This window comes from Gossypium arboreum, chromosome 6, assembly GCF_025698485.1.
Source record: "Gossypium arboreum isolate Shixiya-1 chromosome 6, ASM2569848v2, whole genome shotgun sequence".
Lineage (NCBI taxonomy): Eukaryota > Viridiplantae > Streptophyta > Magnoliopsida > Malvales > Malvaceae > Gossypium > Gossypium arboreum.
In genome coordinates, this window is record NC_069075.1 from 11,848,384 (window position 1) to 11,864,865 (window position 16,482).

At 31.6% G+C, this 16,482-nt stretch overlaps 1 long non-coding RNA gene across 1 annotated transcript; it reads right to left on the bottom strand.

The window, feature by feature from the left end:
* Positions 1 to 243: 243 nt before the first annotated feature.
* LOC128294054 (uncharacterized) lies at positions 244 to 2,345 on the bottom strand. The gene is made up of 2 exons (XR_008284250.1): positions 2,302 to 2,345; positions 244 to 464 (listed from the first exon to the last, which is right to left on the bottom strand). It is a non-coding gene; the product is annotated as an uncharacterized LOC128294054 (long non-coding RNA).
* Between the last annotated feature and the right edge of the window lie 14,137 nt (positions 2,346 to 16,482).

Genomic DNA, 16,482 nt, shown 5'->3' on the forward strand with positions numbered 1-16,482 from the left:
TAGACATCAAGTTTACCCTTCCCTGCAACCTTGAATACCAAGCAACTAAAAAACCAATTGTTCAATCACCTTAAAATACAATTAAATACCTTTAAAACGTGCCAAACAATCAATCTAATGACCTAACCAGTGCTCCCTCATAGGTAATTCACATATATTATCAAAACAATGCAATAAAACTTCATTCAAGCCAATTCTAAAATCATGTCAATTTCAACCCAAATTTGCCTATATCTTACTCACTTTTGCATTAACTTAAACATTCCATATTAAACCACAACATAGCACATATATTCATGTATATAAGTACCAATATCATCTTATAACATTATTTACCTTCACTCCCAAAATGAAATGCATAAAACATCCTAGGTACATGCTGACACAAAAAGAAACATACATCACCACGTTTTGAATTCAGGATTATTGATGGATGCTAAATTAGCAATCTAACTTTACCTAACCTGCACACAGAAAACAAACCGTACGCTAAGTATAAACTCAGTGGTATTTCTATAATCCGAATGCTTAAAAGTAAAATAATTATATAACTTACACATTAAATATATAATAACCATCGTCATACAATTAATCAATTCGTAAATAAAGCATTTATAACACATTCAATTCTTATCATTTGCTATCCTAGATAGCTTTTCATAATATGAACACAAATCATTTGAACAACAATATTTTTCCTTCATATTCAATTCATAAATACACAATTCGTGTGTCTCTAACCATATTTCAATTCACCACTCAATATCAATCATAAAACTATTTTATTCAATAACCCTTATTGTAACGGCCCCTAACCCTATACCGTCATCGGAACAGGGTTACGAGACATTACCAGTCAGTACAGTCCAATTTCGGTCATTAATTAAAATAAATATTTACACACATCCTAGTTTTAAGATGTCGTCCCTTTAATGGGCCCTCGCGGTCCAATATGAACAGTAAATTCAATTCGGGACTAATTTAGAATCACTACGAATTTTTAGTAAATTTCAAATTCATACTACATACCGTTGCCAACCATAATTTACTCATTTCATGAGTATATCTACAACCTAAATGACTCTCATAAAACATCCTAGGTACATGCCATTACCAATAATTAACACACTTTGCCTTAATGAATTCGGGATCGAACTGGGATGCTGATTCAACGTTCTATCTTTACTAAACCTGCGCATGGAAACAAACCGTACGCTGAGTATGGTATACTCAGTGGTATTTCCATAATCCGAACACTTAATAATATAACAATTAAACTTAAAATCACAATAACAATTTTAAGTATTCATTTATTTGTTTTATAGATAAAATTTCAATTACTTACCATATAAATTCTATACAAGTCATATAACAAACACAATAACATATTTGTTCAATTCTTTTCATTTACTTACCGTATAAAATTCTATACAATATATTCACAATTCACTTGTTTTCACACTTTACTTCTTAACAATATACCATTTTAATTCATTCTATCATCAATCATCATCCATTTGAACTTCACTCATTTCATGAACCTTTTGGTTCATGTTTTCAATCTCATATCTCAATTTCAATTCTCAATTCAATTTCTCATTTCATTCCAATAGCTCAATCAATCAAATTCACTCGACTTATCTTTTCACTTATTTACCCCTATTAACAAGACTCGGACCTTGGCGGATACACGGATCCAACCAAACACACCAATATGGCACCCAAGTGCCTCATCGGATAGTTGAAGCAATATTTGACACCCAGTGTCTCATCGGCCTAGCCAAGTAAAGTTGGTACCCAAGTACCTCATCGAATCTATCCGAAGAAAAATAGTGACACCAGTGTCTCACCGACTCGAGGTCGAAGAATCCTGAACACTTCCAATCCTATGGCATGCCAACTATATCCGACTCAGCCCGATCATCATTAATAGGGTATTCAATTCACTTTCAATTTTTTAATCAATACACATTTTAATTAATCACATAAATTCATAATTCAATACAATTCAATTCACTTTTCAATAACAAATATCCAAATATCGCAAATCTCATATTTAAAATTTTCAAACAATTTATATTTCAATTCAATTCAAATAATCAATATATATTCAATATTCAATATATATATCTATATATATATCGCCAATTCAATCAATATAAATTCAATAAATTCATCACATACTATATCAATCCATTTCATTTGCAAAACACAATAATTCTTACTTCAAAACACTTAATATACATATTAAGAAATAAATTCAACAATTAAGTATTAGGTTCAGATTATAGAAATACAAACCGTAATTTTTGAGCTAACTCCCGTTGACTTTGTCTTGTCCTTTCTTAGCGAGATTTACGGTACCACATTGACTCTGAAATTAATACAATTCATAATCATTAATACATTACTAATTCATATCTTGAGTTATAGAATTCTAAATTAAGATCCGCTAATTTTTCCTGAAACTAGACTCACAAATCTTCTTACAATAAAATTTTTAGAATTTTGGTTTAGCCATTAAGTACAGTTTATTCTTTAAATTCACCCCTATTCTGCTGTCTGACAGTTTCGTCCTTCTTCACTAAAAATTAATTATCTCATAGTACAGAATTCGGATAACATTATCGTTGATTTCTAATGAAAAAAGACTCATTAGGGATTCTAAACATATAACTTTAAGCCTCTAATTATTTTTATTCAATTTTGGTGATTTTCCAAAGTCAGAACAGGGAACCGAATTCATTCTGACCTTGTCTCACAAAATTCATTATATCTCATAATTTACAATTCAATTGCTTATATCGTTTCTTCTATAAGAAACTAGACTCAATAATATTTAATTTCATATTTTATTCATCCTCTAATTAAATTTCTACAATTTTGGTGATTTTTCAAACTTAGACTACTGCTGCTGTCCAAAATAGTCTTAGTACAAAATGTTGATTTACTTTAATTTCAATTTAATTCTAACTAAATTCACTTACTTTTCTATCTTAATTCATACTTTATTTCTATTAAAATTTCATCCATACTCTCATTTAAATATTAAATTTCCAGCATACTTTCCTAATTTCAAAATTTCATCAATTTAGTCCCTACAACATAAAACTTATAACTTACTTTACAATTTGATCCTATTATCAATTCTAGCTTGAAATTTACTCAATTAAACCCTTAATTCACTATTTTATTCAACATGAACTATACTTGAAAATCTATAAACTCTCAAAATATCAACTTAATTTCATCAAAGTCTTGTTCCAAAGCTTCTAAAACATCAAAATTTAAGAAGAAATGACTTAATTGACTTACCAAATTAAACTTTGAGCCTTGAAACCCAAATTTTCCTTTTTCTTTTTCTTTCTTTCTTTCTCCCCTGTTTCTTCTCTGTTTCGTTTGCTTTCATTCTGTTTCTTATGTTTCTTTACTTATTTATATAATATAATATATAATATAATATACTATAATATAATAATAATTTAATATATATTTTAACACATAAAAATCTCAGATTTTTATGTTTATGCCGCCTCACTTAGGACAAATGGCATAATTGCCATTTTGGTCCTCTTCATTTTCTTTTAATCTACAATTCAACTTTCATCCTTTATTCAATTTAGTCATTTTTCCTAATTACTCTTAATTAAACTAAATTTACTTAATTAAACTCTAATTAACCACTCAATTGACTTCGTAAATATTTATTAAAAATATTTACGAATCCATTTTTTAGAAACGGAGACCCGAAAATACACTTTTTCGGTAACGGTAAAATTCGGGTCGTTACACTTATTAACATGAACGGACTCAGACAGATACACGGATCCAACCAAAACACATCAGTTTGGCACCTAGTGCCTTATCGGATAATTCCAAGTAATAATTTGACACCCAGTGTCTCATCGGCTATGCCGAAGTAAATTGGTACCCAATGCCTCATCGAATTTAACTAAAGTAATAATTTGACACCCAGGGTCTCATCGACTCGAAGTTGAAGTATCCTTGAACTCTTCCAATCCTAAGGCATGCCATCTATATTCGACTCAGCCCGATATAATTAATAGGGTTTCAATTCACTTTCCAAATACAACCAATATTTATTTCAATTCAAATAATTAATATATTCAATATATATATCAATTCAATCAATATAAATTCAATAAATTCATTACATACTAAATCAATTCATTTCAATTGTAAAACATAATAATTCTCACCTTTATTACTTACCATAACGTTTAATCAAAATATAACAATTAATAATTAGATTAGGATTATAGAAATACAAACCGAATTTCGAGCTACTCTTCGTTAACTTTATCTTTTCCTTTCTTAGTAGAATTTTCTAGTACAACGTTTGCTACGGAAATTAAAACAATTAAAATTCATCAATACAATACAATTTCACATTGAATATTTCAATTTTTATTCAACTTTTGCCTAAATTCCAATTTAGTCCCTAAATCGAGACTAACTTTATTTCTTCAAAAATAATTTCATATTTTCATTCAATTTCCACTTTAGACTAAATTCAACTCTATAATTTCACTCAAATCCCTAAATTTCAAAATTTTTACAATTTAGTCCCTAATACTCAAAACTTATAATTTATTTTACAATTCAATTCCTTTTTCATTTCTAAATTAAAATTCTATCAATTTAATCTCAAAACTTAAATTATTCAACATGAACAACATCTTGAAATTCAATATTTTCCAAAATTTCAACATAGGTTAAGTAGTATTTAATAATAGGATTCTAAAAACATAAAAATTACAAGAAAATGGACTAAATTGACTTACCAATTGAGCTTTGAACCTTAAAACCCTAATTTTCTCCTTCTTTTCTTGCTCTCTTTCTTCTTCTCTATTTCGTTTCAAATGTTGTTTCTTTTTCTATTTCTTTTATTTCTTTTATGCTTTAATTATAATAATATAATACAATAATATTTACTTAAATAATGAGTAAGTATATAATATAATTTAATATATGTATTTTATTTTGACACATGTCTTCTCTAATACCAAACACTTGTTAATTTATTGTTTAATTCTTATTTAGTCCCTTCACTTTTCTCTAATTTATAATTTAACTTTCTCTCTATATGCAATCTAGTCCTTATACCTAATTACTCTTAATTCAAGCTATTTCACCTAACTAAAACCTAATTAACCATATAACTAACTTCGTAAATATTTTTAATAAATATTTACAAATCCGTTTTACGAAAACAGAGACCCGATAATACACTTTCCTATTACCCGTAACTATCGGGTTGTTACAAAACTAATAGAAATTACAATTCCCAAAAAAATAAAATTTTTTATTAGAAAATAAATTCCTACTATTTTCTAGCAGAATAACAATATATGAAACTTATGTGTAAAAACTTGTGTAAATAGCTATACAAATGTCATCTATTTATAGAGAGAGATAGGACAATCCCCATTTGAATAAGTATAACGTAAATAATATTTATTTAATAAAAAACTCTATCTAGTCTAACTGAAAATGGATGGATGGCACAACCTAGTAAAAATTACTAAGGTTGTTGCCCCTTCATTTTCATGAGAGATAGTATTGGGCCTCTCATATATTAAGTCCAATTATATGTACGTCCTAGACATTTTGCCCAACACTTTATAATTTAATCAACCTAATATTTTTTTTCTATTGTCAAAAATAAATATTAATTAATTAATCAAATTAACTAAATTAATTTTTTAATTAAATAATTTTCTCCACCCAATTCTAATTCTATTAAAGTCATGACAACTTTATCGTATAAGAATCTATAATAAAATATATTTAATTTCCATATTCAATAGATTCATGATGACTAATTAATTTAATTCTATTTTTGAACTTCATTTATTTAATTATAATTAATTAAATAATAATCTGAAAACCATAATTTCTATACTCAGTGAAAAACACATTCATTTGTGAACGCGACCTATTTTTCTAACTTCATCATTTCTATTCATTTAGTTCTACATGCAATTTATTCTTTATTTTTATTTTTTGATAAAAATTCATTTTTTATTTCAGCGAGCTAACGAAGTGACCAATTGTACATATATAATTAGGTCTCAAATGTTTTATAATAAGTTCAAAATTTTCACCTATTAATTATAAACTCATTTAGTTATGAAGTCATTCCACTATAGTATCGTGCTTGAGCTCTCCTTACTTATAAACCATTACGAAAGCTACTTAATCAGTGTTTGTCCAATGACTTTATCATCATAGAACATCCTTAATCTCTTTAGGATAAATCAGTTCTCTCAATATGATTCTATTTTATCTCATAGTAATTTTCATTCATGAAAAGTCAATTACTATTCAATAGTAATCAAGTCATTTATCACAAAGACAAACGACCCGTGACCACATTTACTTTCCATCTAACATATAATGCTGATGAGAGAATATCATTTACCCATTAGTTGGGCTATGAATTCCATTATTATGAATGATGCTACATACTGTAGAAGTCGTAAACCTAACGCACCAACTTTCAGCTCCGTATCTATTTTAATTCAGGCTTTTACTTATATCAAAGTATACGAGTCACACATACATAGTCCATCATCCACTCAGGATTTAGGTATGCCACACTATAAACATACCAAGTGAATAAATCCATAAATGGATCTAGGATCTATTTGACTTGAGTCCTGTCTGATGTACTGTCAGTCCAGTTAGTCACATTTATGCCTCTCTCTTCTGGAATCATTCACTCTAATGCTCAAGACAAAATATCTCCCTAATTAGACTTGATAGATGACATATTAGTTTTTCAATCGGCTTACTCATTTCAGATTAGACTAACAACGTGTTTAAATTATCTACTAATATAAGTTGTCTTTCCATATTAAGATTTAATCACATAATATTTCTTAATATTAGTTAAACATTAGACAATCAGTGAGTCATTATCTACTTTCATTTTTTTGCATACAAAAATCGTTGAAAACATAATAAAAAGGCTATTAATGTAATTAATAGATATTATTAAATCAATTTGTTCCAAAAATACAAGTGTACATAGACAAAATATACAACACTTAAGGCATCAGATCCAACAACCCAAATTCTAAGTCATTGTTTCTGTTTTCGTCTACCATCATCGTAATCGTTTCTTGATCACTACCCTACCATTTTTGGCGTTGGTACCTCAAACTGGTGCTACTCCTTCTATGGTGCTGAGCCTACACACAAAAAGATATTTGGTTGGCCAAGTGATGTCCCACTAGCTGCAAAGTAGTTTTGCGCTTAAGCAGCCTATCCCTCTTGTGTGATCCTGCACTGTGCATGTTGGCTTAAGGCGTGTACTTGGTCACTACTTGTTAGAGCTGCGATGCCCCAACTTTTTGACCTACCTTGCATATTAAGGCTATGATGGCCTTGGCTCACCTTGGCTGATGCATGCATTGTTAAGGCATGATGCCTTAGCACCCCTATGTGTGGGTTTTCGTGCTAGGCATGATACATTGATACCACTGTACATCTAACTAGGGCACGATACATAGGCCTTCCGCTTGATTTTTTTTGTTTGTTCCTCTCAGTCATTTTAGGTAATCTGCCCACCATGCTTTCTCTGGATATGTCAAAAATCTTTTAATTACAATGAACTTAGTTTGTTTCCAACTCACATAAAGTTTTTAATTTTACAACAAATAAAATTAAAATCAAATAACCCTACATGGATTTGATAACCAACGATCTAATTACAAAACTAAAAAATTAACCTAAAATACAACCAATCTAAAACTAAGAACCACAATTTTTGAAAAAAATTATTTCATAACAATTTATAAAATAAAATATCCATAAAATCATACATATAATCTAAAACATGCGTATATGCAATGAATGCCACCTCTTACCAAATTTAATCAAACAAAGAGAAAGTTTTAGAAATTTGATAAATCGATTTACACTATAAACATTTCACAACTTAGCTCTGGTATCAATTGTTGAAAAAACTAATTTGAAAATAGTGTTTTTACAGTACAAAAAAAGTTTAAAATTTTTCTTTAAAAAAATTGGTTGTGATATTTATAGTAATGAATCATTTACCCGAATTGTACATGTATTTTTGGATTAGGCAAAGTCTATCGTTCTCAGCTTTCAACAACTCAATCTTTTTCACTAATCTCAACCTTGGTTTACTAAAGCGTGGATTCTACTCGCAAATCGATAAAAACTTTAGTGAAACTTTAAGAGGTAGAAATCAACTCTGCCGAAAGATAATATTTATTTTGGAAATAACTTGACTATATTTTAACAGAATATTGATGTAGAAAAGTGTCTTGTTTGACCTAGCTCCTAGTATCTAATTATAAAAAAATAACAAGAGTCTCAGTAGAATAAGATATAACGAAATAATAATATTTTAATAGGAAACACGACTCTCACAATGAATGTATATGATGGGTGGTGACAACACCCTTTTGGGATTAGGGTTTATCACCTCTTTGTTAGAAAGTTCCCATTATGATATCCCAGAATCATCAATGGGAAGGCACTCATCCGTCTCACCCTTAGATTTCAATCGTGGGAGGTAGAACACCGAAGTTTCAAGTTTTGGTGGTAGAACGGAATACACGACCCCTACACGACACTCGGTTAGTGGATGGGACATAAATCTCGGTGGGTCAAAGTTCAATGTAGGGAATACTGATTAGGGAATTACAACAACTTCCAGCTATTGACAATCGACATGTGATTTTGGATGTTCTGACACGTACACAAAAAGTGATGATATAATCAATATAACGTCCACCGACGAAGGGACCTCCAACATGGCAGATGTTGGTGAGTACAAAAATAAAAATGGCAATGAATCCGATGTGGATCCAACTTAAGAGCCCGGTCCTGACGGTTTAGAAGTTGCATTATTTTGTGAACCAGAGTCTGTTCTAATTAAACCGAAAGACAATGATGGGGGTAAAGATGAAGAAAAAGAATATCCATGTTTCATGGCGTACTCGCATCCAGCTCACATGCATAATGTCGATTTATCGGCAAAGGATGAGTTGGAGTTTGTAGAACTATCACACAAGAGGCCTGGCTATGCAAGTTCTTCATTGGATTCGGGTGATTTGAAAGTTGGCAGGGAGTTCTCTAGTAAAGATGGTTTTTTTACTGCATTGAAGTGATACAACATCAAGATCGGGGTTAACTTTCACATGGTTAAATCCAAATATGAGAGGTTAGAGGCTAAGTGTGCAATACGGGATATTAGATACACATGAAAAATTATGGCTTCTATTAAGAAAAAAATGGGATTATGGACGAAAAAATTCACCAATCTGCATACGTGTGTTGCATTTGGTAAAGTATCACTGGGTTTTTAGAATTTTATTAATTAGGGTTTTACATATTCGTGTAGTTGCAAGTGTTTTACGGGATCATCCGAAGTTGGTTTCAGATATGATCGTGGGTAAAATACTACAGATAGTGAAAGTGAATCTGAGGATTGTTGTGTCGGTTTTAATTGCAAATATTTGTGGCCAATTCAATTACACGCCTTCGTATCACAAGGCATGGATAGCAAAGCAGAAGGCCTTGGAAAAGATGCACAGTGGGTGGGACGCATCATACAACAAGGTATGACAGTGGTGTCAGGTGCTAGAGAGATATGTCTTAGGTTACGTAACAGATCTTGGAACAGAGCCCGCATACTACAACGATCGCTTGCTCTATAGATGTCAAGTTTTCTACTGTTTATTTTGGACTTTCAAGCAATGCTCTCAAGCATTCTAGTATTGCAAGCTATTGGTAAAAGTAGACGGTACCTTTATGTATGGTAGATATACCCATCGACTATTGTTGTCTATGACACAAGATAGTAATCGGCGGATCCTTTCAATTTCGTTTGTAGTAACACCGGGAGAGAAAACAAATGACTAAGATTTCTTTATTTCTAGATTAAGGAGGTATGTTTGCCCCGAACCTAATATATGCGTAATCTCAAATCAGGAAATTAGAATACTATCTGCAATTGAACAACAGGGAAGCCTCTGGGATCGCACACACCATCTGTACTGTTTAAGGCACATTACATCAAACTACTGCTAGTAATATCCTTCTACCACTATGCGATCACAAGTGACCAACATGGGTATGTAATCACCAGCAATATTATTTAGTTTGTAATATTCTGTTTGTTTTCTTATATTTTTTGGTTTGTAATTGTAACTATCAACTTCCACTGATAGGGTACGAGATCATGACGGACCGTTTTCATAAAATGTTGGAAATCTTACGGTCAACTAACTCGACTAGGGCACTGTACCTTTCTAACATACCCTTCAATCAATGGACACAATCTTACGACGGGGGTCGACGATATGAAAAATGACTTTAAACCTGGTAAAATACATAAATTTTGTTTTAAAAAGAACGCGTCATTTACTAATAATCTCAGTTGTCAAAGAGACATACCTTCGTTTTGCAGAACTATTCCAAAAACAAGTGGTAAGTTATGTTGGGAAAATGTAGGAAGGCTATGTATGGTGCCTAGCAAAACTGGAATAAATTAAAAAGGGTAAGGCATAAGTCAACTACATGCAAACAGTTTGTCACTCGTGCGATGACCTATGGTTTCGGGTAACAGAGTTCGATAGACCGGACTAAGTTATTGCTAGGGGATAATATAGTATACACCTGAGATACAGGACTTGTGATTGTGAGAGATTTAACGCACTTCATTTTCTATGCTCTCATGCATTTGCAGCTTGTATCAATCTCCATTTGGATCCCATGAGCTTTGTCGACGAAACGTACAAATTAAAAAACTTGTACAACGTATAGAGACACTTATTCCCACTAGTCTTAGATGAACGTAAGTGGTTGCCTGTATTGCTTATTCCATTTAAGTTGTTACCCGATAGAAGATTGCATTGAAAACCAATGACCCGCTTAGATAGAACAAATATCCCTGAGGTGTTTGCGTCACCAATGACAATGAACATAACTATATTGAGTTCCACAAACTGATGGGATAGCGAGTGGACTCTCCGTCAGTGCCTCATGCATAGATGGCCTATACGTTATCGCAGGCGTCGACGTCATCAAAAAATGAGATGGCCCCAGCGTGTACCACATCGGGGATGAATGACCAATAGTCTAACCTGATATAAGAGTAGAAGTAGGAAAATATGATGCAACATATTTTGCTTGTGTGAAAAAATAAAGGTTAGGGCACGCACCAGAATAATACAGTACATACTAAACATAGAGTGGTGTAGTATTGGTACTGAGGCTGTCGGGGTCAGTTCTTGCGTGGGCGCTGATGATAGACCTACCCCACCACCCTTTAGATTTAAAGGGCCCCGTTGTGGCCTACTCGTATAGGGTGATGACGTCTCACCTCTTTCCTGTACAAATATGGCTTGCCATGGATTCTAAATCATGGCATGTACTCCAGATCGCATGCTAAATCCGAAACAATAATAGCTTCGCAAGTAGGTAAAAAATCATATTAATTATTCTACATGTTGATATATACGAGTGAAATATCAGTTAATTCTTATCCAGTTGCCATAAGTCGATACAATGTAGATCATCAAGCTCTTGAAGTTCCATCGGAATCAACTATCAGAATCTGAACTACTGCAACACTCTATCAATCTCGTGCAACTCAATGGTAGCATACACTACCAATGGGACCTTAATGTGCCAGGTGTTGGAATTCACGAAGAATTCATCAAGGGCTACTACTCGAATTGCCAAATCCTCGTATGATGTCCATTCAAACTATATTAATGTGATAAAAATATTAGTTATATATATACTACTAAGTACGAAATTGTCTACATTATTTGTATATAGTTCAAAATTAAATAAATATATACCTTCACTTCCGATCGTTGGTCTAATAAAAGTTGTATATCTTGAAACTCGGTAGGTAATCACACGTGACTCGGTGCATGGTTCTACCTATTTAACTAACTTCTTAGCATAATAATTTAAATTTAAATCAATTTAATCATGGGAATATCTATTGAATTTTACCTCGTTACAAGTGGGAATGTACACGGGTAGTTCGCTCGATGACGTAAAATGGAAATCGAAACCAAACCCATGATTGTAGTAGTAAAAGGCTACCACCAAATTTGATTTTCTTTGGTTGCGTCACCGACACATCTCTCGATATAAATGTTGCCAACAGGACGGACCCCCAACTGAGTTCGCTCGCTCCTCTAAAATCGATGAGTTTTAGCAATCACATTAGATAGATAAGATTTCGTGACTTATCCGACATCAGGATACCCTCGATGATCTAAAGGATGTACGCTCGAACATATCTTTCTCTTTGGACTTCAGTCGAATCCTCAACCAATTTCACGAAATTTTTTCATATCCAAGCCATTTCGATTCGACCTCCGTAAATCATTTGTGGAACCACACCCAAAAGATCTAAACATATGGCTCTCCAATTAGCAGATTGAATAGACCCGATGACTATCGACCCGTCCACAGGTAACACCAACTGTAAATGTATGTCCTCTAGAGTGATAGTACACTCGCCGCATGGAAGATGGAATGTGTGTGTCTCAAGTCTCCACCTCTCCACCAACGCGCTTATGAGTTTCGAGTCCAACTTACACCCTCGACCTACAAGGGCCACATGCTAAAAACCGGCTTCCCTCACGTATGTTTCTATCAACGTTGATAGAAGCTGAGTAGATTACAAATATGACATTGTAAAATTCGATCTTCCACCTATTTACGTAAAAATTATAAAAATATTAAGTTAAAATATAACAATGAAATAAAAAAATAATATTAAAATTTATTATTACCATTTACAATTGGTTAACGGAGATATGCTTGTTATCGAGACGGATTAGAGACCCGGCTATTGCTAAATTATATTGAACACGATCAATTTTTAAAAAAATTCTTGAAAATATTAATAAAAAATAAAAAATATAATTTAGATAAAAATAAAATTTAGCAAGAAATTTTAAGAGATAATTTGAGATATTTTTTAGAGTTGACTGAGAAATTTGAGAGATTTAAGAGAGAATTGTGAGAAATGTGAGTGAGAGGAAGTGTGGGGGGTTTATACTCTCTTTTTTTACCGTTGGAAGTGATTGTTATGGGAGGACACACTCACCTGGACGTGTTTTCCTTTAGAGCACTGACCTGGACGCGTTTTATTGGTCAGATAGGAAAAAGCGCTGATTTGGACGTACTTTTCTGACTTTCCCCTGAAAACGGTACCAACTGGGCGTGCTTTTGTAAAATTGGCCCATTTCTGTCAATTTTTACAAAATTGGCCTATTTTCGTTATTATTTTAAAAAAATGGCCTTTTCTAAAGTTTTAACCAGGAAATCAATTGGTAAACGATTTTTTTAAATAATGTTAGTGATTTAGATGAAGGTATAACAATAACGGTAAGAAGATTCAATTATGTCAAATTAAAGTAAAGAGATTAAAAGACTATATCAATTGGCACATCTACTATTACAATCGAATTGAATCTAGAAATTCTTTTAGCAAGTTGAAATTTAATTATAAATTTTTATAGATAAAAATATAGGTTTATTATGTATTAATTTACAATTTTATCATTTATGAAGGATTAAACAAAAGTTTTTCACTTTTAGGGGGCTAAAGTGAAATTTTATTATATATATTAATTTACAATTTCCTTCTTTATAAGAGAACTGAATTGAAAATATTTCATTTTAGAGGACAAAGTGAAATTTCACTATATTAATTTATAAATTCTTTATTTATAAAAGAATTGAATTGAAAATTTTCTTTTTTGGGTCCAAAGTTGAATTGAAAATTTTCTTTTTGGGGTCCAAAGCTCTTACATGCACCTTAAATTCCCTTCTGATTATAATAATTAAGAGGATGTAACTTTGAGCGCCATGTGGAAAGAGTTAGGCGTGGCATAGCTGTTGATTCCTCTTATTCGATATGTGGATATGCTTCTGAGGACATTTTGCACATTCTTCGAGACTGCATAGTGGCTAAGGAAGTCTAGAAATAGGTTGTTCCGAGAAACCATCAACATCATTTTTTCTCTAACTCTTTGCACGATTGGATTTCTTTCGATTTACGGGATACTTTGATGCTTTATGATAGGGAAATCAGTTGGGTTTGTCTCCTCGGATTATTAGCTTGGCGACTATGGAAGAATCGCAATCTCTTCATTTTTCAAAGAAAAGCAAGAAGCTCTAGTGAGATCATTAAAGTTTCCATGTGCTGGGCCAAACACTCGTCTTTGACTTCTAGAGAAGGCTTGAGTGACAGTATAATTTTATCCCATGAGGAGCTTTCTTCCAAGGATTGGATTGTTCTCAATACTGATGGTGCTGTTCAAATAACATCAAGAAGAGCAGCTGTTGGAGGAGTGGTACGGGATGGTACTGGTAACTAGGTGACGGGTTATAACAGATTCCTAGGAAATTGTTCGATTTTTTACGCAGAACTCCGGGGCATTCTGGTGGATTAAAACTCATGCTACGTAAAGGTCATAGTAACGTGATTATCCATTTAGATAGCTTGGAAGTTGTCAAAGCTATTCATGACAACGTTTCGAAGAGCTCAACTTTTGCTCTAATCAGGAGAATACATTGAATTTTATCCCAAGAAAGTCAATGGATTTTCCCAGAGAGGAGAACCATTGTGCAGGCTATCTTTCGAAATTGACTTTTGAAAGAGAGGAGGATTTACAACTGGTCGAGTCCCCTCCAGATCAAGTGTTAGATTTCCTTAAATCTGATAGAGAGGATTTTTGTTTCTCTCGAATACCCCATGTAATTTAATTTTTCTTTGTCCTTTTTTCACAAAAAAAATTAAATATTGAAATATTACAGATAAAAATATACATAATATATATAAAAAAATTCAAAATGATTTAGATTTAGATAGTTTTTAATGAATGTGGTTGATAAAATTTATACTACTACTTACAATGCTGGTGGCTGGGAGCAATAATGAATTGGGGTAGATCTATGTATAGTAGTGGGAAATGTAAGTGGGCAATAGGAGAAGAAAAACGGGGGGGGGGGGTCCAGTTTGATATTGCCAAAATTTAAAAGCTGGGTCCTGATTTTGATTGGATTATCCTAACCGTTCAATGATTTGTGCAGAATAGAATGATACAGGGTCCAGAAGATCTATAGTGTAGGGACGCAGCAATTGAATTAGCCCACTGTTCCTCAACACCAAACCTACGGCCTTTAAGCCTCTTTGGGACTGCAGAGGGACCTTTCCTACCTATTTTGACACATGATAACCACCATTGCTCCTTACGTTTCCCATGCATGATTGCTTTCTCCTTCTCAATCCCCTTTCGAATATTAAAAATAATATTATTAAAAGGAAAAATTACCAATCTTGATTAATCTTTATATATCGTAAAAGTAACATCATAAAAACATCTTAACTATACCATAATGATAATATATTTTATATTAAATTTTCAATTAATTTTAACTTCAAAATCCATCTTTCAATAATTTTTACCCTTTCGTCTTTTATATCAAATTTATATAATTTAAACTCAAATAATTTTCAACATAAAATAACTTGAACAAATACACCTATACCTAAAGTGATAAAAGTTAGAAGTGATCTATACTAGAAGTGACTTTATACCAAAATTAAGAACTTCAAATTCGAATGACCAAAGACCAAAGACCAAAATGACTAAAATTTAAAGTTAAAATGATATGAACTAAACATTAAATAACTCGAACTTGGTGTTAACCCAAATCAAAATTATCCAAAATTTTTAGAACTTATATTGATCCAATTAAAATGGATCCAATTCAAAATCAACTAAATCGTTGAACTAATGGTTGTAATTTTAAAATTATAATAGCTTATGACTTTAATGTTACATTTGGTATGAGTATTAATTGTTTCTACATGTTTCAATACATGAGTTAGCAATAAATTAATTTTAATTAGTAATTTTATAGTCATTCATGTGACTTGTTTGTGGTTAAAAGAATTATTATTTTTATTTTAAAGAAGTTTTTTTTACAATAGTTTTAGTCATGTTTCTAATTTCAAGTTTAATTATTTTTATTTTATTTCTAACCATTTTAACATATATATATTAAATAATTTTTTCCTCGCATTATGATACTAGTAACCAACCATGTCATAAATGGAGATTTATAGATTGTTAAGAAATACTACTTACATTAAAATTAAATTTAAATATTAAGTTGTGTTTACTTCATTGAAAAATAGTTTTTAGAAAATAATTTCTAAAATAATTATTGTTTTATGGAAAATTTGATATTTTTTGTGTTTGATGATTTTATTTAAAATATTTTTATTGTTTGACAAATTTTCTTAAATCATTTTTGAAAGTTATTTTCAGTGAAACAAATATAGTATAAATTAAATTTGTTATAAAATATTGGGTAAATTGAACCCAAGATCACCAAACTATTATTAAGTTCATGTTTTGGTCACTCAATTTTAAAAAG